The sequence below is a fragment of the Micrasema longulum genome, unplaced genomic scaffold, assembly GCF_059751315.1.
Source record: "Micrasema longulum isolate JH-2025_06_02 unplaced genomic scaffold, ASM5975131v1 h1tg000581l, whole genome shotgun sequence".
Classification (NCBI taxonomy): domain Eukaryota; kingdom Metazoa; phylum Arthropoda; class Insecta; order Trichoptera; family Brachycentridae; genus Micrasema; species Micrasema longulum.
The window spans coordinates 259,105-272,362 of record NW_028277777.1 but is presented as its reverse complement, the minus strand read 5'-3'; the positions used below and the strand labels follow the sequence as shown (position 1 = coordinate 272,362).

The following is a 13,258-nucleotide window of genomic DNA, read 5'->3' as shown; positions in this document are numbered from 1 at the left end:
CAATGATATTTGTTCATAAAATTATAAACTCTAATAAAAAAACAGAATTTTTGAAAAAAATTGATCGGAACCAGCATGAACACGATCACAATACTAGAGAAAAGAACAAAATTAGACTTCCATTTAGGAAAAAGGCAAAGTCACAAAATTCAACTTTATTTAAAGCAATTAAAAAGTATTACGAAATGGAAAAAAATATTTATGAAGAAAAAAACATTTCAAAATTTAAAGTAATGGTCAAGACATATGTGATAAACAATTTATAAATTAAATATATTTTCAATGTTATTATTAGAACACACATGACAATATGTATGATATGTGTGCCCTACTTTAAGATTTAAATAAATAAAATTCTACAAAGGATTATAAATCGTAAACAACAATATATATCATAACGACTGTCAGTGAGAGGACAGTTTGTACGTTTTAATGTTTTGTTACGAATGCGGGGTAATCTATTTTCTAACGAATTATTTAAATACGTTTTTGACAAAAAAATAATCTTCTTACTAAACTAGTTTTCTCGCTACACGAGGAAAAAATATAATTTTTTCAAATACAAAATATCTCTGCAAAAATCTTTGGTCTGTTTGATGATTAAGATGTTTTTCTTCTAAGTTTGGTAAAATTCCAATTAGAGTTTTCAAATTATCGAGCACAAAGCACAACTATTTTCACATTTTGTCGTCAAGAATAACGCATCTCTATAATACCTAATATTTCATTTCCAGTACATTTAATTTTACCATAATATTTTCTTAAATATTATTGTTGCAAGCTTATAATTCTTTTGAAATGGTATAGGTTTAGGTATACTTGTTTTTTAAAGTTTCAAATTCAAAGCAGTTCAAAGTTTAACCGTTTTCGTACAAGACGACTGCAAGGTGAATTTGGTCTTCGCGATGACATTGTCTTTTAGGTTAAAAAAAAATTCTGCGCTCAACTTTATGTCTACAATATTTATTTTTTTAAAAATGTACTAATAGAATAAAAAAATAATGACATAAGTGGATACATACCTATTTACGTAAATGGTAGTTTATTATTATATGCGCTTTTCGCGTTGACTAACCGGTTTTACCTTATTTATTACATTAATAATAATAATTTCCCTCTTACTAATTCATGCAATGAATTATCTGAATTTATTTTCACAGATTCAACATATTAGAGCCCCCGCTGATTGTGACAAAAAGTCGCAGTGACTTTTTGTCACAGTGTCAAGTGCTATGGAGATATATGAGAGAGCGCTCACTGTGGCGACATGACAATACGGTGACACAAAGTTCCAGCGGCTGGCGACATTAGCGTGACGTGACTGTCACCCGACCCAAGGCCTACTACATACAGGCCTAGGCGCGCGGTCGCCGAATTACGAAGTCAGTGCCGTCGTATTCTAGTATTCGGTACGCAATGTGCGAGTCGATTTTCACCGTATGAAAAAGTTTTACGACGCTGAAGATGTTTCAATTATTAAAATTGACACATTGTAAAAGGGTAAAGGTAAAGAAATAAATGAAAATATTTTATAAATAGCCATTCTTTATTTAACAAAACACAGTTAAGTATATACGTAATAATAATGGAAACACATAATTTACAGCAAAATTTAATTTTACTATCAAATTAAACAAAAATAGACAAATAATGTGTAACATTATCTAGGAAACAATCGTTTTTAATCAATTCCTTACATTAATTTATGTTGAAATTGAGACATTGGAAGCGCAATTTGAACTTGAACAGATGAAAAAAATAATCAGCAGATAATTTATAAAATTTAACTAAATAAAAAAAAAAACACATTTATCATTTTCAAAAACAAACACATATAGAAAGACAATTATTTAAATAGAATGTACAAATTTCAAAGCTAAATTTGTAAAATAACACTTTGTGGAGAAAAGAATTAAAGAATACACACATTTCTAATTCAATATATATAAATAGTTTAAGCATTACAAGATATCAGATGAAAAAATATTTTAGTAAGTATATTCATTCACAATTGTAAAAACAGTGTACACAAATGAAGAATTGAAAATTATAAATGGTGCATTTTAAGAAAAATGTGTTGTCTTTTGGGTGCTGAGTCAACATTGTGTACAGTCAACAAGTGAAGAGTCAACATTTTATAATAAAAATTTTAAAAAAACATGTTCATTCATAATTCACCAATAAACATTATGAAAATTATAAAAGCAGAATGAAAAATTGTTCAATACATATTGCATTGGAAGGAAAGTTTGTTGTTCTAGGGGCTTTTGGCTATAAAAGTGAAGAGTTGATATCCAAAGAACATTTCATAACAAACAATAAATTCATTTATATTCACAACCAAATACTAAGACAATTATATAGAATTCACAAAATTCAATATTGCTAATAATGTACCCGAACATCAAAGCATGATATTAAGTTTAACACAAGAAAGTTAAGAGAATTGATGGTATGTACTAGATAAGATATAACTAATTAAATTTTTGTACTTTCCTACCTGATCCGGTACAACTTTTTACAGCAAGTTCATCATTTTTGTTTTTTGCTAAGTTACTTAAGAGGATTTTACAGGTTCTATGGCAAATGTTTTCTAATATTATTTGCAAAGATTTTTTACAAGTACATTGATTTAAAAAATCATCCTGAAGTAAAAAATAATCATTTAATTTGGAAACACATATCTTATTCAAAATGTAGAGTTGATTCTGGCCACTAATAAAAATATCAGGACAAGAATCCAAAATTTTTTGCAAACTAAACCATACCAATGCTGTGGCAACAACGGGACTCTCAGTCGGTAATATTAACTTTCCTCTATCTAATTCCAAAATCAACTCTTTGGGAACATTTTCAACTTCTACCTCCTTATCTAATGACTGAAGCCACGCTACACATATATCACATTTCTTTAATCTCAATTCTCTTCTAACATTATAGCCAGCAATATATGTAATAATTGGCATTAAATTCTCAGGAATATTACCTAAACAAAATTCAGAATATATTACATCATTATAAATATTTAAATCCACAGAGACATTATTCGTGGATGCAGTTACTTCAGGAAGAAGTGTCTTTAATGGAATATTATTTCCATTACATACTAATATAATGCTGCTTTTAAAGCGAAGTTTCCTTTCGCTTTCCAAGACTTGAATATAGCTAATGTAATAATTAGCTCCACTCATTTGCCTATAACACCCGAATCTTGCTTCCAGATCATCATTCTGGAACTTGCCCAGTAGTAGGTAATCTATTTTGTACATGGAGAACATATATGGAATTAATAATAAGAATGAATCTAAAGTGGTCATAAGAGATTGAAATGTTTGCGCACTTAAAGAATTACTAACAGGAATTGCAACCCTCCAATTCTTTAACCATCTGGACATGTTTTGTAAGAAGTTTATGTTATCACAACTTTCTTCCCTCATGGGCTCCCTGTGCGGATCGTTAAAGCGCTTTCCTTCAAATGCGCTATGTACGTTGATAATTTTCCACCATCTACAAAATATATTTAAAAAAGTTAATGTACCCTCAGAGTCTAAAAAGGTTTCAGGATTTTTAAGCGCAACACACTTTAACCCTGCAATAGTTTTTTCATTAAAAACTTTTAATGCCAATGACACATTTTGTTTTTGAATACTGCTAGGATACAGTGCTTTGTATGATAACATGTGTCCAAATTTAACAAGTGACCTTTTCTCTAGTTCGTAGACTAAACGCAAATGTTGAAATTGAGCTTCCAACGTTCCGTTAAAATCATCAATATCAGGAAATTTCATTACACAATTATCACCTTTCTTACATATCCAATTGTTACGAACGCATTTGATTATATGAACAGGATCAAAAATAAAAAATAATGTTCTTCTGTTATCTATCGGGTGAGGTACACTGGGGAGTAATATTTTATTCGGTTGGAACAATTCAAATGCCTTCCTATTTATGGCATTATTATCAGAAATTAAAGATATTATTTTAAAACCAATATCTTCAACCTCCTTTATAACATTAATTATCATCGACTTTAGTTGTTCGGCTGTCAAATTATTTACTGGCACTATACTAACGACATCTTTGTATTTTGACAAAATGCTCGATACCATAAATACTTGAGCAGTTTTGGCAATTTTTGATGGATCAGTATTACTGCTTCCATATAAATTACCCCCTTTAAAATTAAGTTGAGGACTTATATAAATTTCATCTAATTGTAAATTCACAAGAAGTTCTTCTTTTTTTAAGAATTGCTTTTTTGTTTTTAAATATTCTACACTACCCTTTACATCGTGATCAAATAAACTAAATTTTGCAATCAATTTCTTAATATTTCTAGGGTGTGGAATGCACAAATATTGACTATTGTATAACATGTGATACATGGCCGAAGAATGCACAAACATACTTGCTGCAAATATCAAAGTGTTCCCACTGTACCGGCGGAGATTTTTAAGGGTCGCGGCATAGTTTATTTGTTCTATAATGAACGTTATTCCCGGATCAGCATCCGGGAAGTGTCTTTGCAACATAATTAGGACATCATTTAAATCGACAGCAATGATGGCATGGTTATTGATAGAAGACTCTATAAAATTTATCAATTCACTCAAATCGTCTATATTTCTAATTAAATTAATGTTTTTTGGATGTCGACTCTTACTTACTAACTTATTATGTAAATATAAATGTACTTGCAAATCACTCATCACTTTAATAGCCCCTAAAACACAAGGCGCATCATTTGAATCCATTAAACATAAAACTTTGTGTAACACTGTCTCAGTCATAACCCATTCTGGTTTGATTTCATTTGACATCTTCCTGGAGGAAAAGTTTTTTTTTAGATCATCCAAAGATTTTATAGTCTTCGCTGCACTGTGCTTCTTAAAATCGTCGAGGCTAATTTTGAGAGCAGCCTCCATCCGGGATGCCTCCACATCGGCGAGTCTCCTGGACACTTGGGGGGCGGTAGACAGATACTTGGGAGCGTTTGGAAATATCGTAGGAACGGTTCCCTCAGAAAGCTTGGGAATTTTGCGAGCCACATCTATAACTTCCCCGCGTACTGTGCACTTATCGCTTTGTATGATTTTGGATTCGTCAAAATGTTTGATGCAAATATACGGATTTTTTATTCCAGATAAATCCGTTGGAATTCGACGAAGCCATTTTTTCCGTAGAGCATCATTTTTAGGAAGAGCAAATGTGGATACACTTCCACCTTGTGAGCGGTAGTTGGATTTACAGCCAATAACACTGCAACACCTTCCCATCTTGTTAATAACCTGTAATAAAACAACAATAAAATAAGGCATAGGAATTTTACAATGCTTAATTGGGTCTTACTTTGACAATCTAACATAAACAGTACATTTTTACTATAATAATTTAATATGTTACCCTGATTCGCGAGGCTTCTTGTAATTAATGGCCGAGATTACACCGTATCGATATAATACAGTGCATTATGCGCCACTAGGTAGGGATAAAGATAACAAGCAGAAATTTAAATTAAAATCATCTCTCGTAGGCAAGCCATATTCAAGTGACAAATAACCTCAAATATGGAACATTGATGTTATTGAAAATATTAACTAACGTTATAAATAAAAGACGTGTATATGTACTTATGGGTAACATAAATACATTGGAAAATTAAATATAAACAAGAAGAAAGGGCTATATCGGTTACAAAGTATGAACGTTTCATTGAAATCTGTTGAATGTTTGAAACGTCAAATAAAATTCGAACTTATTTTAACATTAACTTCGCAATATAAATACAAAATTTACTTACCAATTTATTTTCCAAGTAAACTTCACTGTTTAAATCACACTAATAACTTTGTTTATTAAAAATAAATGCGGTAAAACAACATAAAATATCAATAACAGTCAACAACAACAAACGACGCCATATGCAAACGGTCGCGCCAGAGATAATGTCGTCAAGATATCTGTAATCTGTGGATAATGTAGATCTTAAGCTCGGGTTTCCTAGGACAGCGGTGCCCGTATTTTAACGGCCGTAGTGAACATTAATGCGGTTGACAGCCGTCGTAACGGTGACTAGAGAGTGGTTTCCTATAAAAATGGTGTTGATAACACCGTTAAAAAATAAAACCACTCTCTAGTCACCACTACGACGGCTGTCCACCGCATCACCGTTCACTACGGCCGTTAAGATACGGGCACCGCTGTCCTAGGAAACCCTAGCTTTAGAACGCCGGCCGGTGCCGGTCCTACAGAACAGCACTTTCTCGAAGCACTGACTTGGTCACGTGACACTTAAAAATCCGTGGCGCGCCATGGCCTGTATGTAGTAGGCCTTGCACCCGACCTATACATTGCTATGGGAGTGCGCTCGCTGGGAACTTTATTTTTGTCACTCTGCCGGCAGACGCCTACCGAACGGACGTGTGTCGTGAATTTTGCAGTTATATTTAATATTAAACTATTATTACAACAGTGATGAAGAACATTTAAGACAATATAATTTAGAAGTCTAGGCATTTACAGGGCTTATGACCTGCCATTGGCTGGTTTAAGTAGCCACTTTACACACTGTAAAACATTCACCATTCTACCCATATTTGAACATCTATATTCCTTCATATGTTGATGTTTGTGAAGTTAAAGAGCTGAAACCTTTATTTATGCGGGCGAGATTTGAGATGGCTGCTTCTCTGCAAAAAGATGATATTGACAACGAATTGTCAATAGAAGACATGGAGAAAAGGCCAGCATTGTTAAAAAAAATGAAGAAATTCTTTGATATTCATTTGAAAAGGAAATTGCGGGACGAGATTTGAATTAAATTATTTCAAAACTGTTTATTGACACACGAAAATAATTTTAAAAATTTGAGACGAGTTTGACGTAATTCAGAATACAGCGAGTAAAATTTTCCTTTTAATAATCGTTCATTTTATATGGGATGTATCTAGTGTTTCTTTCGTTCAATTTTTCGTTAAATGCGACCTCTTCGAAATCCATCGCTAAATAAACATTTTGTCACCAGTAGTGAGTAGTGAGCGCACCCACAGCGACACAACGTGACAGTGACAAAAAGTCACGGCGACAAAAAGTCACAGCGGGTGGTGTTACTACCTAAATACAACTATTAAAAGACCTAATCCTCGCTCCCACCGTTCGTCGCAGGCCGTCGATGACGATCTTACGGCTTTATTCGGCGGAACCACAGATTACAATACACATAACTAAGGAACGCGGATTGACGTAGGAGGAGGCGGGAGCGCCAGCTGGCGATAGGGTCTCTGGACTGGAGGCGTCTGGTGAAGAAGAATAAGAATTCTCGTTTACCGCGTGCCGAAATCGGGTAGGTAGTAAGTACTAGAGTACCTACCTAATCCCAACAATACCCTTCGATGTTATGGAATCTCTTGAGAAACTACAAAATGTGAGAGCTAACGGAGATTATTTATTTTTTTAATCGTGGTTCACGTAATGTAATGTACGTAGTGGGTATTCATAGTTAAAAACATAGACCCAATGCTGTATGGCAACAGAATACCAACCAACGCAGCTACGCAGCTTGCTAAATCATGTCAAGAGGTTTAAAAGTTTAACAACAATGGCGACATTTTCTAAATTCAACATTAATTTGCATTAAATTACGCAAACTGGTTTTATGGATAATTTATGGTGTAAATTTATTATTCATTATCCGCACAACTTGGACATCAATTTTCTTGCATCAGGTAAACTACAATCCACAGTAGAGATTTTGAGGATGGCGAGAGTATTTTTTTATGTACCTACCTAATGGTTAGATTTTTAGTATTTCAACAAAAATGGAGAACTGTTTCGAAAAGAAAAAATACTAAACTTTAAGGTTTACAAATAACATACATAGAAACGTGATGATTATGTAAATACGAGTAACTTGCACAGACACTACGAAAATTGTATTTAGAAAATACAGGAGTCTATCGACGCATAATATGTTGAAATGGGTTATAGTCTCGTGGTAGTTTCGTGGACTCTGGATCTGGATCTAGAGGTCCGAGATTCAAAACCTGATCTCCCACAACTTGTTTCCCATTTTTCAACAAGATTATTTACGTCTAACAGAAAATGGCTCAAAGTTAAAATGTTTGTGTAAATTAATAGGGCAAATATTCATTTTCTCTATTTCTATAAATAAATAATATTGACAGTAAACAACAACTCCCACAAACAATGATAATTACTCACCACTTAAACCAGCCAATTACAGGTCATGAGCCCTGTAAATGCCTAAACTTCCATATTCTCTTCTCAAAAATGTTTTCCCTCTCTGTTACCAGTTAACCATAGATCGCGTTGCAACACTTAATATATTTATTTATTTGTACGTCCTATGGGCTTTTACATTTTTTGCAATACACTCAAGTGCAGCAGTGTAATATAAGTATATAAATTAAGTTAAAAGTAAGAATAACATAAGAAAGACTAAAAGAAACAATAAAAAGTTAAAATAAGAATATGTACCCACATAATAGGTATATAGGTATACAGTAAGATATTAAATACATTTACACATAAATATAGACACATACATACACATGCACATGTATGCACAATATACATTTATATATATATATACACACACCCACATAGACATACATTTATTATTATTATAGAGATACATAAAATAAATAGAGGACCGATTAATTTATAGTATTTAAAATATTTAACCTATAATTATATAAATACAAACGAAATATATCAATTTCACCATACTCGTTACCTAGCCGGTGTAGTCTAGGTATTGGTGAATTAAAATAATAATTATGACTGCCAGGAGATAAAAAATTAACAATAATATCATATTAAATACATACATTACATATATATACCTATATACGTACTTGAAACATGAGCGACACAAATAATTGTATATTAATGAAAAAATAAGTAGGTACATAACTAAAATAGCCACAATTTAAAAGCACAATAGTAAGAATAAAAACACAAACAGTCTACCGAACCGATACTATTTCTTCATTAATTTCTTATTTTAATTAAAGTTACATAATAACACTAGTGCCAGTTTTGAAAAAAATATTAGGTTATCAAACAAACGTTTTTATGAAATAAAAAATACGATGAAACATTTTTTATGAATTACACTATACGTGCACTGAAAATGAATTCAAAAAGTGATAAAGGAAATAATGATAATTTTGTATGAGAACCTATGAGTAACAATAAAACTAATAATGTTTTCAAAGCAAGAAGTTGAAATAAAAGTGGATGTGTGAATATTAATCTAATATTACAATTATTATTTTTTTCAGAACTTATTAAGGCTTTTTAGGCTGTGCCCGTATTAAGCCATAATAATTAACAGAAAAAAAACACAATGAAATCAATTGAATTTAATTACAATGACTTGTGATGCAATGGAATAACAATCCAGAAAAACAATGTGTAAATAATAAAATTCCAAAGAAGACATTGTAAAAAAAAAAATCAGATAAAAATATTAAAACATACATTACACAAATTTAGATTCATAATCAAATATACAAAATAATAGTATCATAGAAAAAAATACAAAAACATAATTGAAATGATAATTGAACGTTGTTATGCAGAAAGCAGCCAGCCATAGAAAAGTGAAACTGAGATAATAGTACCTTTGTGAAAAGAGTGAATAAACAAATCTCGACAAAAGTTGGAATGTTTTTGACTTTAACTAATGATAATCGAGGAATATATTCGTTTTTTTTTTACATTACAAACAAGAATTTAATTACGTATTTGACAAGTTTTAATGATTTTTAAATTCGTTAAGATTTTCTAGTGTTGTGGGTGTTTTCTGCAAATTGAGAAATACCGTTTTTGTGATGGACACCATTTTCAGAAGGTGATTAAATTTTTTTTTGTATGAAAGCGATCTGGCTGTTTTTAGCAGGACATATAATTGACCTTACTGCACCCGATAATATCATTATCATTTTTTCAAAATTGTGGACTTGCTGCTTTCTGCACAACTACGTTCAATTGAGATATGGTTTCTAGAAACTCAGTCTATACTATAGTAAGAAATGAAAGTGATAAATCATATGTCAAATAACAGTGACTACTAAATTAAAAATACATAATGAAAAAACATAAAAATATCCAGATATATTAAAGAAACTCAAAGTATGGAAGGACAGCAGATTAGTCAATTTTTCCTATCGATGTGCAGAGTTCGTTATGGCTGCCGGAAGTTGATTAAAAAAAAATTAGCCAGGTTGTTTATGTTTTTTATAACAATGTTTTTGCATGTTTTTTACTACTAAATAAATAAACAACACAATTTGCAAATAACATATAAGGTAGTTGAGATCGGGTTTTAATTTAAAAATGGTACCTTGGCACATACCTGTTGTTGTAACCAGAACTTGTATGAAACAGAAAACGGTGACACTGATCTCTTGAATATAAGTCCAATATTGCATCGAGAACTGGGTTTCACAAGAAGATAATAAACTGACTGTCTTTATTTTACTATTTACATTTTACAAAATATGATCAGGTAACCAATAATAAAGAATAAACCATTATTGGATTACAATTTTATTTATAATTATGATATATAATTTCAAAAACCCGTTATGGTTATATAAATATATTACAAAATTAAGTTATGTTATGTCTCGTCTGGTTAATATAGTCATTACGTGCTTTTCAATGCTGATTTCAAATTTGTCTTCAATATAATTTTTCAAATAGTCAGGTAAGTCATTGTAGTGTCTAGGTCAATTGTATAGTACCTATGTATTGTTTTGTGACATGCATTGGTTCTTGCTTTTTTATGTGGTAATGTTGTTGTCTGTAGCCTTTTAGCCATTCAGTTATCTGTCAGAACTTTACTTTTCCTTGATTAAATAAATAAATGGATGTTTTACTTAATTAGAATGAACATAGATGTATTTTTTAATAACCGTGTACAAGAGTAAAAACAAAATAAAACTGGTTTGATCAGTTTAAAGAAAATATTAGTGATACGGTTGCTATATTATATCATATTACGGACCATTACCCATATCTCTCACATTAAATGAGTTTTACTGGACTCAATAACTATGGTTCTGCATTTAATTTTTGTTTAAATAATAAAATTTAAACTAATACAAAAGGTACTGATCGCGCCTTATCGCAGATTTCTCGGGGAGAAAATTCCCTTAAATAACCAGTCATTAACCAGTGCTAAAAAAGAAAAAAAATACTCACAACTTTGTAGATGGAAAATCTCACGAACAGTGTGAAAAAAATCTATTATGAAATAATCCTATTTCACAAACGTACTGGAATATTCTCTCGAATTCGAGACAATTCGAGAAAAAACCTTACTTTCTGAAGCAGAGATGATGTAGAACTATTTCTGAAGACCACGAAACTACAATGAGGTCATTGACTGTGTCAGTTTTTCTAATAAAACATTATTTTTTCATTGTTCACTTATTTTATAAAAAAATCAAATATGGAAGAATCTAACATACATATTATTATTATTTTTAAATCGTTAAAATTTATCATTATTATAAGATTCTGTTTTTTAATTATTTCGATTATTTTGTTGTATTTTTCTAGTTATTATATGTTGTCTTCCTATATGCATTTTACGGTCAGTATCTCTTTTATGTCAAATAGGCGCTTTCAGGGCCTATTTAACATAAAAGAGACCCTGGGCAATAGGATCACACTCATGTCGGTGTGATCGCAGCAGATAACGAGAGGATGAAAGGCGAGTTTTTGACGCCTCAAAAGTAAAACCAACCAGCTAAGGGAAGGTAACCCCGACAGAAAATCCATCACAGAAGGCAACGTGAAACCACTCTGGTCATTTTTTCCCAGGAATCACTACGGCGAGTACATCAATAAGCAGCCGTCCGGCTGCAAAATGTAAAAATAGCGCAGGACAGATATATATGCTTATAATAATAAAAATACTTTATAGTTTTATTCCACTTTTATCTATAATTATTTTATAATTTTTTACCAGTGACCGGGTTTCGTCGTGACCGACAATGCTTTCGCTGTAGTGATCGCCAACGTCGGGGGACCCGACAAGGCACTAAAATAAGAAAAAGGCGCTTTCGTGTATTTTAAATTATGTTGGAATTTTGTTAGTTTAGTTATGTGTTACAATTATCATTTTATGTTATTCTCGTAATATATTTTTGTTTTCTATTGTTTCTGTCGATATTATTATTTTTTTCTGTTTGTGCTATTTTTAAGTTTATTATAATTTGTAAATTCATGTAGCTTGTTTTTGGCCGATGTTATCATGTTTTGGTAGAAGGCCCTAATAAAGAAAAAAATACATAGGTAAGTAGTTGGTACTATAAAAATAGATACCAAGGTCCTCCCTATTTCAACCTAATTTATCGTAGATACCTACGTAATAAATTTTTATTTCAGTTTTGATTATATTAAGAATGATTTGGTAGCATTATTGACTTTTTCTCCTAGTCAATTTTTAAAACTATTTAACACTTTCGATTCCGCTTCCCGTGAAACGTGAAAGCGTTTTTCCGCCAACAAACATCACTACACTACAAATCGATTAATTAGAGCTGGCGCGATCACAAAACTTACTCAATCTACAAAATTGTGAATTTTAAAAAGTTGTATTAAATTTTAACCAAATGTGCTATCTTTTAAAAAAAATCTCTGTTAGATTAGAGGATTGTGTACATGAAAAAAAAACAATGAGTTAGAAAAATGTAATAGATCTATTAATTTATTTTTACATTTTTTATTTAACACTTCGTGTTCGTCATGTTATAATAAAAATTAATACAATGTAATTAAAATGCATACCACAAGTTATACTTTTATAGGATATTGTTTTAAGTGTAGAATGGGATATATTGTTTATCAATGTAACTTTTACGATGCATTTTATTTACTCTGTATTAATTATTATTATAATAAACACAAAATATTTGATAAAAAATTAACTTGATTAAAAATTTAAAACATGAAATTTTCTTAACTGAGGTTTTTTTTTTCATATACACAACCCTCTAATCCAAAATAGATTTTTAAATAACATAGCACTTTTGACTAAAACTTGATATTAAGGTTTTTTTAATCCACATTCTGTGCGTCAAAAATGCGTTTGTGTAAGTTTTGCGAACGCCCCAGCACTAGATAATGATAAAAAACCAATGCTTACGTGACTAGATTAAATGAGAAAGTATATTTATAAATAAGTGTTTTTAATCCATAGCTTAATACTCATACATTA

General features: G+C 31.1%; 1 protein-coding gene across 5 annotated transcripts in view; it reads right to left on the bottom strand.

Moving 5' to 3' along the window:
* Window positions 1-13,258, bottom strand: part of Hexo1 (beta-hexosaminidase 1) — a 39,984-nt gene that overhangs the window by 18,943 nt on the left and 7,783 nt on the right. The window contains exon 1 of one of the 5 annotated variants that reach the window (XM_088228411.1): window positions 11,236-11,374. The exons of 2 other annotated variants lie outside the window; for them this stretch is intronic. The gene's annotated coding sequence lies outside the window, so the exon portion shown is untranslated. Of the gene's footprint in view, window positions 1-10,372; window positions 10,462-11,235; window positions 11,375-13,258 lie in introns of those variants that run through there. 2 more of the 5 variants (XM_088228410.1, XM_088228412.1) reach the window with 2 other exon arrangements.